Genomic DNA, 10,177 nt, shown 5'->3' on the forward strand with positions numbered 1-10,177 from the left:
TGTCATATTCGGCTAGAAAATTCATCACTTTGCCGCAGTTGGGAACGTTGCTGTCTCCCCAAGCTATATGGTGTGTTGAAATTGCCGGCTACCACTACATGTGAAGAATGATTGCGTGCTACATCCTTTATTCTCTTTGAATCATCTTGGATGTCACCACGTCCAATGAAGTATACAGATGCCATGTGTAACTAATGCCATCCTTCATGGCAGCTGCGCACGCTAGGATCTATCCCAAATGGCACTAACTAGTGGATATGCCCATCAGGCACTAAGGCTTCTGTATGAGTACAGCATCAATTGTCGTTCGCATGCTAGTACTCGAATTTCATCAATAACCGCTTGCGATTTATGTGCGTTTATCAATGTGATCCTTATTATCGGTTCGTATTAGTTCATTTAAGTCAGTGGTTGTCCTAAAATCAATCAACCTCTTGAGCTTTATGCTGCTTTGTGGGTTTGGCACTAAGAGCCAGTGCGGTGGTTAGCAGCTTTCCCTTTTCTCAGACATTTCGAGCACTGGGATGTCTCCCTTGTGGTAAATTTTGAATGCTATGAGTGCCTCGGAAAAAACATACCTTTACAAAGTTTTTTAGACTTAATATTTCCTTAGTTTTATAAAGTTTTTCTACATATCGACCAAATGTTAACAAGATTGGTACCCGAGATCAAGTTGAACTAACTAGTCGACAGGCTACATTCGCTAACTCACAACTCTCGGCTCAACCGGTAGTTCAAAATCGGAAAAAACCATACTTTTATGAAGTTTTTTTTTTACTTTTGATATTTCCATACTTTTATGAAGTTTTTCTACATATCGACCAAATTTTAACAAGATTGGTACACAAAATCAAGTTGAAATAGTCGACAGGCTACATTTGCTAACTCGCAACTCTCAATTCAACCGGGGGTTCAAATTCTAAAGATCGGAAAAAACATACTTTTACGATGTTTTTTTAGACTTGATATTTCCTTAGTTTTATAAAGTTTTTCTAGATATTTTGACCAAATTTTAACAAGATAGAAGAAATCAAGTTGAACTACTCGACAGGCAAAATTCGCTCACAACTCTCGACTGTTTGTTTAAAGTTTGAAAGGAAATTAGTTGATTTAAATTATTTTCTTGTGTAATTATTAAATTGTTTTCAAACTTGCATTAAATTTTATTATAAAAAGGCACCTGATCGGTTGTATTAAGGTTCGATCAAGACCTCTGGGGGTCTGTTTCTCATAAAAAGGATTCAGAGTTGGGCCCGTCTTGTTGAATCGAGAACAGACCGTGCAAGTATATCTTCTATTTTCGTAAAAAATAATAGAGAAAATTTTAGATAGATCTATTAGACATGATTGTGGAATTAATACAATGATACATCCCAATCAGCATGCCTATTTACCAGGAAAATCAGTGGAAACTGCTTTGTATTCACTGATAGGCATGACTGAGAAATCATTATTTAATAATGAATATACATTAGGCTGCTTCTTCGATATCTAAGTCCGATAATGCTGATACTTCTTGCATTATATCAGCACTAGATAATTACAATGTTGACCATCACCTTACTAGATGGGTGAAGACCTACTTGGAGGGAAGGAAGGTAAATATGTGTGGTGGCACTTATATTGGCTGCTGGGGCAATAATAAAATATTAATTCTAACATGCTCACTAACCTGACTGCCAGCAGAGAGAGTTGATTTACCATTTGTAAATCCCTCCTGGAAAAAGAAAAAATTAAGTTTAAATGAGAGTATAGTAGACAACTAAGACATAAATAGATGTTATATAAATGAAACTTACCCTTTGAAGGCAACAATCCTCGCTTTAAAATAGCTAAGATGAACCAGCTAACTACACACTGTTCAACACTTGCGAAACAACTTAACACACTGTTTGAATAGCACTTTGTGAAAAAGTAGGAAAAAGATACAAAAATGGCACAACACCACCTAGAAAAGAAAAACTCAAGAAATGAATAAAACTTAAATACATTAAATATAATTTACACTGACAATCTGATTACAGAAAAATTGTATTAAATAATAATTATAACATACAAAAAAGGGCAGAATATAATTTCTTGCACTAATACTAAATAGAATTGCCATATAATTTCTTGCACTAATACTAAATAGAATTGCCATATAAATAATTTAAAAAAATCTTATGTATGTTTTGTTTGAACTTTCAACAGGAATGAACTTTTGGTCAACCAATAAAATGTACATTTTTAACAGCCTTGACACATACAATAGCAAAGGCTACAAACCATACAATATAGTACATGTTATTATTATAAAAAGAACTTATTTCAAAATGAAATAAAAAACTGATTTTATATTGTCAAAATCTTTTGTTGTAAGTGTAAAAATCGGTTCTGATGATGATTTTAATGAAAAGAACAGTAATTGAAATAAACAGCTCCAATTATAATTGTTTTTGTTAATAATCATTGAAATAATTTGTTCAAATTGAAAAGGTTGATATAAGTATAGTTGGGGTGCATATTATACTGCGCCTTTAAAAGCTATTGTATCCTCCATTCTGTGCTTAAAGCCCACTGGTAAGTCTTAATTCATCAAGGAACTTTTAGGTTCAAACTCGGTATTATTAACACAAATTGCAGAGGAATAAAGTTAATTATTCACTGGTACTACAACCTCCTGCACTTTTTAAATGGATATTCAACAGAAGTGTTAATTTTTTTTTTAAAATCTTGTAATTCAACCATAAATGATCAGATATGAGTAGAAAAAAGTATCAAATATCCTTTGTCATACCCTGACTTACTTTGCTTCTTGAATTTCAGATACCGAAAGGATGCCCACCATTCAATAACATCATGGATTTATTGGACAATGTAAATCAGTTCTGATGATGATTTTAGTGGAAAGAGCAAAGTGATTGAAATAAACAGTTCCAATTATAATTGTTTTTGTTAATAATTATTGAAATAATTGTAAACATTGTCTATATTAGAATAATCTATCATGTAATAAATTCTGTCCCACCTTTTTCAACATGTTTCAAACATCTTCAATAAACAACTAGGGCTCTGATTCTTTTGTGATTTGTCGATATATCTGCTATGTTTATAAACCAACAGTCTGTAATCATGTCTTTTCATTTATTCTTATGGAAAGTTTGATAAAACAATAGGCAAAGTGTCATCTTCATTAGTTTTTCCTTGCCAGGAATTCTGCAGGTGAAGTTTTACATTCACTCAAGAGAATTGATTTTTTTTAAAAATCAAACAGTTAAAAGATAAGCTATAGTGAAATTGGGGAAGTGAAGATCTGGGATAAACTTTTCATGCCAGACAGCAGAGAATCTGTCATCCCTGTTTGACCTATTCTTAGAACTGTGAGTACGATACCTCTTCACCTATTCAGATCATCCTAGGGCCCCCTCCCCAGCTAATAGATGCTCTATTTCAATTTAATCATCTTTTAACACATTTTCAGAATCTAGGGACTGGATTGTAAGGTTAATTCTGAAAATTAGGACCCTGGCTTTCTTCCATTAATTCTAAATTTTACTCTGTACTTTGTGATTTCTAAATTTTTATGTCTCACATATGAAATATAGTATCTATCTGTCAACCTCAGATGGCCTACTCTTAGTCGAGTGGGAATATCCATTCTTCGCCTATTTATATCCTCCAAGGGTTATCTGAGCTCTTGATACGTTTGTGCCGTTCTAGCCCACCAATTTCAATTTAATAATGTTTTTAACACATCGATGGAGGGGCAGATTGTGGTGGTCAGTTCTGAAAATTGGGATGGCCCTGCCTTAGCCTGTGAGTTAACACAGTATTAATAAATCAATCAATAAATTAGAACAGCCATAAATACTAATTTTATTTTTTAATCTTTATACATATGTATAGCAGTCATAATTAACTGTTATGACCCATGACGGCTCAATACGCCGCTACCTAACCACTTGAACTATTGACTCACAAAGTCACGAAAGCTCAAGTGGTTAGAGACTTGAAACCCACTCATATCACTAACTTTTCATCTCTACCAAGATCTTAGATAAAAGGTATAATTTATAAAATAATTATGTGTACATGTACACAAGCAAAAATGTACAAAAACTAAATAAAAGTCAAGAAATAAGTAAAATACATAAAAAGTCCGAAAAAGTATTTGTTTTCACCAGTTTTTAGATGTTCACCTACCTGGGGAAGTGTTAGTTACGAGTTGGAGTAATAATGTATTCGACTATTGCTACTAGGTCTCAGATACCGATTGCTCCAGAAATTGTACCCAAAATGTAAAAAAAACTTTTTGAAACGTGAACCAACCTGAAATAATTAAAGTAAAGTCGGTGTTTTAAACGATTTTTAGATTTTCATGAACTGGTGGAGTTGTTAGTTGTGAGTTTGTGTCTCGATGTATTCGACTATTGCTACTAGATCACAGATACTAATCTTATGTATCTACATATCGTAATCGTAAATATCTGAAGGTGCCAATATATTGTCAAATGTTCAACAAAGTGACATGCAATGTTTCATTGCATCACCCCTATATTTCATTAAATTTTTGTTGAAACTTTAATTGTAAATTGGAAATTGTATGACCACCATGAACCCAATAGCTATTGCATCAATTATTAGATAATAACATTGTCATTCTCTCTTGATTACAAAAATTATTTGAGGATGGATTCTAATACTTGCGTAGAACTTTGGTAAATGGTATTTTCCACATATGTATAAACAAGGGACACAATTAAGAGAATCCATCAAGAATACCAGCCAATAATGGAAAATAATGCACAACATGCACCTACACAACCCAAACTGTAGAAAAGATTTCAAACATTTTTGAAACTAGTCAATCATTTGTGCAATGCATCAAACACTGCCATTCATTGGCAAATTATTGCACAACAGCATATGATGTGCAATTTGTTTGAAAATGAACCTGCCTTAACCGGTGAGCAAACCCAGTATTAATAAATCGATCAATAAATTAGAACTGACAAACACTAATTTTATTTTTTAATCCATATATGTTTAGCAGTCATAATTGACCGTTATCCCTAACCTTCAGCTTAATACACCACTGCTCCAACCACTTGCGCTATTGTGACTTCTTGAGTCGATATTTCAAGTGGATAGAGCAGCACTCTTATTGAGCTGAAGGTTGTGTTCTAACCCAACTTGCTCGCGACACTAACTTTTTCATCTCAACCAAGGCCTTAGATAAAACTCCTAACTAATTGAAATAATTATACTTTTTTAGTGTTGTGAGCAGGATTCGATCAATATGCCACTTCTCTAACCACTTGATCTATCATGACTTATTTGTCAATAGCTCAAGAGGTTAAGGCAGTGGCGTATTGAGCCGAAGGATGCGGGTTCGAAACCCACACATAACACTAACTTTTTCAGCTCACCAAGGCCTTAGATAAAACACCTAATTAATTGAACTTTTTTAGTGTTGCGAGCGAGATTCAAACCAATGACCATTGATCTATAAAAAGTATAATTAATTGAAATAATCTCATTATTTATTGATAATCATTAAACTGACTTGCTCCTCTTGAAAAAATATTGGATTTGTCGGTAATCGAAAATGAAATTTTATCGAAGTCACCAGGCGATCCGGAGAGGTTGAACCGACTCGCTGTGTTGCAATAATACATCCAACAAATCAATATTTAAAACTGGTGATGATTGATAAATTATTTCATTAACGATTTTTCTTTGATTCCCACGAAAAAGCAGCTTTTATTAATGAAAATAATTATAATATTATGAAATAAAAGCTTACCGTGAAAAAACCGAGTCTCGACCGTTAGTTGTAGCCTGAATCGCCATGGAAATGGCGGGAAACGACCGGTGATTCAAGGACCTTCAAAGTAAATAAAAAATATTACATTCCTTAAAATACTTTCTACAAATAATAGCACAAAAACTTACGAAATATTTAAGAATTAATTATTTATTTTTAAACTCAAATAATTATTCAAATTCTAAACGGAGAATCATCGGCCTATCCGATCACTGCCAGCTTGAACAAGTATCTTCTAAAAGCACTAAAGTATAATAAATTTTTTCTTTAAATCGAGCTTAATTAAAAAAAATAATAGTTACAATATTCGGTTGATATTATTTTAAAACATTTTTCAATGAAATTAATTTGTGGGAAAATTGTATGATTAATTATCAGTTGGTGAGGGACTGGGAAGTAATATTCCCGCCTTTCGCCCTCTTTGTCTCGTGGCGGCCACTGGTTCGACATCACGCTGTCATCCTCGAAAAAGGCATTTATCATTTTTGACATTTATTAGTTTAAAAAGTCTAGGTCTTTCTTTTTTTAAAATCAATTCCATTGCAAATAGTTAATAGACCAGTTTTCAATTATTATATAATACGGATATCGATTTATTTTGGATTATGAATCAAAAGCTTTTCATCTACTGGCTCTTCAAGTCGGCTCAAACGGTTAGGATTCATTTAAACCCTCAATAATTGTCTTTTCTCTTTATTTATAAAAATAAATTTATTAGATTTTATTTGTGTGATATTTAGTGATCGTTAATTAATATCATTTAGAGATTGTAAGATGCGCTCTGCATGATAAAGAAAATGTTTTTTACTGTGAGTAGGAACTATCTTTTTTAAAAAGGATTGAACACTGCACTCACTCCATCATTCATCATTTCTATTAAGAAAATGTTTTTCTAAACCTACATCACACCAGACCGCATCTCACTATCTCTAAATAATCATTAGATTTTATTGTTGTAATATTATTTAAGCAGTAGGATGACAGTCTATCCACATCAAACGAACGAATACTCAGACCTCATTTAGTTATATTTAAGATAACTAGAAGATCAAGAGTCCTTTTAGACATCAATTAATTATTCTAAATTGAATTATTCAAACTGCACATGTAAAAGTTTATAAATCAATTAAATTGTAAGAGAAGTAAAAATTGCAATAGTCTTGGAATTTTTATATGCATCCAACGTCACATTTCAAGGTTGGCATGGTGAGTGCTTGGCCGACAAAGCAAAAAAAAAAAAAAAAATCTGGTAGAAATACTACTGATGGTGTTTCATCGATCATCAGAGATTCTCTGCTATGTCCGGCATGAAAAGTTTACCCCAGATCTTCCCCTCCCCCATTTCTTTATAGTATATCTTTTAACTAGTCTGATTTAAAAAAGAATTCTCAGTTCTCTTCAATCTTTTGAATTTGAACAAAATATTTCACTGATTGTTAACAAAAACAATGATAATTGGCGCTGTTTAAACTGACTTTTACACCCACAACAAAAGAATTTGACAATATTAAGTCAAAGTTATTTTATTTCATTTTGAAATAAGTTCTTTTTATAATAATTATTTTATAATAATTTGTAGCCTTTGCTATTGTATCAATGCTGTTAAAAATGTACATTTTATTGGTTGACCACAGTTGATTCTTGTTAAAAGTTCAAACAAAACTTCATAAGATTTTGTAAAATTATTTATAAGGAGATTCTATTTAGTATTAGTACAAGAAATCATATTCTGCCCTTTTTGTATGTTATAGTTATTATTTAATATAATTGTTCTGTAATATGATTGTCATTGTAATTATATTTCATTTATTGTAAGTTTTATACATTTCTTGTGTTTTTCTTTTCTAGATGGTGTTGTGCCGACTGTTTCCTACATTTTCACAAAGTGCTATTTAAACAGTGCGTTAAGTTGTTTCGCGAGTGTTGAACAGTGTTAGTTAGCTGGTTCATCGCAGCTGTTTTAAAGCGAGGATTGTTGCCTTCAGAGGGTAAATTTCATTTATATAACATCTATTTATGTACCTTGTCTACTATTCTCTGTTTTAACTAATTTTTTTCTTTTCACAGGAGTGATGTACAAATGGTAAATCAACTCTCTCTGCTGGCAGTCAGGTTAGTGAGCATGTTAGTATTAATATTTTATTATTGGCACATCAGATAATATTATGCTCTTGGTTTAATACTATCTGCCTGTAACAGTAAAATGCAAATTTTAATGCAGGTAGTGTTCCAAAACCATTACTATCTACAGAATTATCTTAAAATGGTTAGAAGTTGCAAAAATGTGTTTTCCCAACTAGATAATTTTTTTTTTTTTAATTAAACTTTAATTCATACAAATTTCAAGAAAAATATACAAAAAGATCAATTTTTTATTTTTTGGGTACAAATCCTTGGATCCATCAATATCCGAGATCTGGTAGAAATAATTGAATACATACAGTACACAAACTCGGAACTAACATTCTGCTGGTAGGTTAAAATTTAAAAACTAGTTAATACACTTACATTTTAGATTTTTTTTTCGTATTTTAAATGTTTCACTAGTTTTAAAAAGTTTTTTAAATCTGGGATATAATTTCTGGAGTAATTGGCATGTATTGTATCTAGTAGATGGTATGGTATGTAGATCTAGTAGAAATATTCGAATACATAGTTATTCAAACTCGCAACCAACACCTCCATTGGAAGGTGCAAATTTGAAAACCCGCCAATACACTCACTTTTCAGAATATTCCTCACATATTAGATGTTTCACCTGTTTTAAAAAGTGTTTATTTTTTTAAAAATAATATTGGAACCTGGGTAGTAGGAAATCTAAAAACTGGTTAAAACACCGACTTTTAAGAATATTTTGGTATTTTACATGTACCACTAGTTTTAAAAAGGTTTTTACATTTTGGGTTTGATTTCTGGAGCAATTGGTATCTGAGACCTAGTATAAATAGTGGAGTACATCAGTATTCAAACTTGCAACTAACACCTCAACCGGTAGGTGAAAATCTACGAACCAGTGAAAACACCTACTTGTTTGAAATTTTAGGTATTTCAGATGTTTCAATAATTTTAGAATGTATTTGTACATTTGGATACAATTGCTGGAACGATCTGTATCTGACGTCTAGTAGAAATAGTCAAATACATCAGTACTCAAACTAGCAACTATCTCGTCCACGGAATCTAAAAACCGGTACATACATGTACTTTTTTTTAAATTGTTAGGTATTTCAAATGTTTCAATAGTTTTAGATAGCATTTTTACATTTTGCGTACAATTTCTGGAGAGATTGGTATCTTAGATCTAGTAGAAATAGTAGAATTCATCGGTGTTCAAACTCGAAACTAACTCATCCACGAGTAGTAGGAAATCAAACAACGACTAGAAACACCTACTTTTTCAAAAATTTAGTTATTTCAGAAGTTTCAATAGTTTTAGAAAGTTGTTTTTCATTTTTGGTACAATTTCTGGAGAGATCGGTGTCTGAGAAGTACTACAAATAATCAAATACATCAGTACTCAAATTCGCTATCAACACCTTAGTTGGTAGGTGAAAATTTCAAAATTGGTTAATTAACTTACTTTCTAGAATTGTTTTTGTATTTTAGATGTTTCGCTAATTTTAAAAAGTATTTTTTATATTCGGAGTAAAATTGCTGGAGCAATCAGTATCTGAACTCGTAAAATAACAAGATATACTTTCTAAAACTAAGGAAATATAAAAAATCTAAAAAAACTTCGAAAAGTATGTTTTTCCCGGTTTTTCCAGTTTAAACTAAAGGTTGAGTCAAGATTTGCCAGCCTAATTCCTTTTCCAATCGACTCAGCAGGTCGATTTACATTGAACAAGTCAATAAAATTATTTTCGATTTTTTTTGCGTTTTTCTCGAAAACTACGTGTCCTACGAGCCTAATTCCTTTTCCAACCAATCGTTCCTCATTCGATTTTGCGGAGGGAGAGTCAGAATTAGTTTGAGTTTTATCTTTTTATAAGAACATTTCACTTGTATCTTGTTTTGAGGGGCTGATTTGAGATCTTTTTTTTTTATATTAAGGTTTTAGGGTTTTGTGCAGGTTTTATTTGAATTCGAGGAACCCTGCCCCCGGTATTAATATGCTGAGCTTTTTACCTGTTTCATTGAATTACTTGCTAATATATTTTAATTTATTAATTATAATTAGAGTTTTTAGCTAAATTTAAAAACATATATTATGAGTAAGTTTTTTTAAAATAATAAACTACTTGTTTAAAGCATGCAGCTTACTAAATTGCTATTAATTGTGTACTTTACACTTCCCCCATTTTTTTTCCTCCAATCGACTCAGCAGGTCGAGTTACATCGAAAAAGACAAAATTTTTTTCGATTTTA

Source organism: Cimex lectularius, unplaced genomic scaffold (genome assembly GCF_000648675.2).
Source record: "Cimex lectularius strain Harlan isolate CLEC.00 unplaced genomic scaffold, Clec_2.1 scaffold6, whole genome shotgun sequence".
In the NCBI taxonomy this organism is placed as follows: domain Eukaryota; kingdom Metazoa; phylum Arthropoda; class Insecta; order Hemiptera; family Cimicidae; genus Cimex; species Cimex lectularius.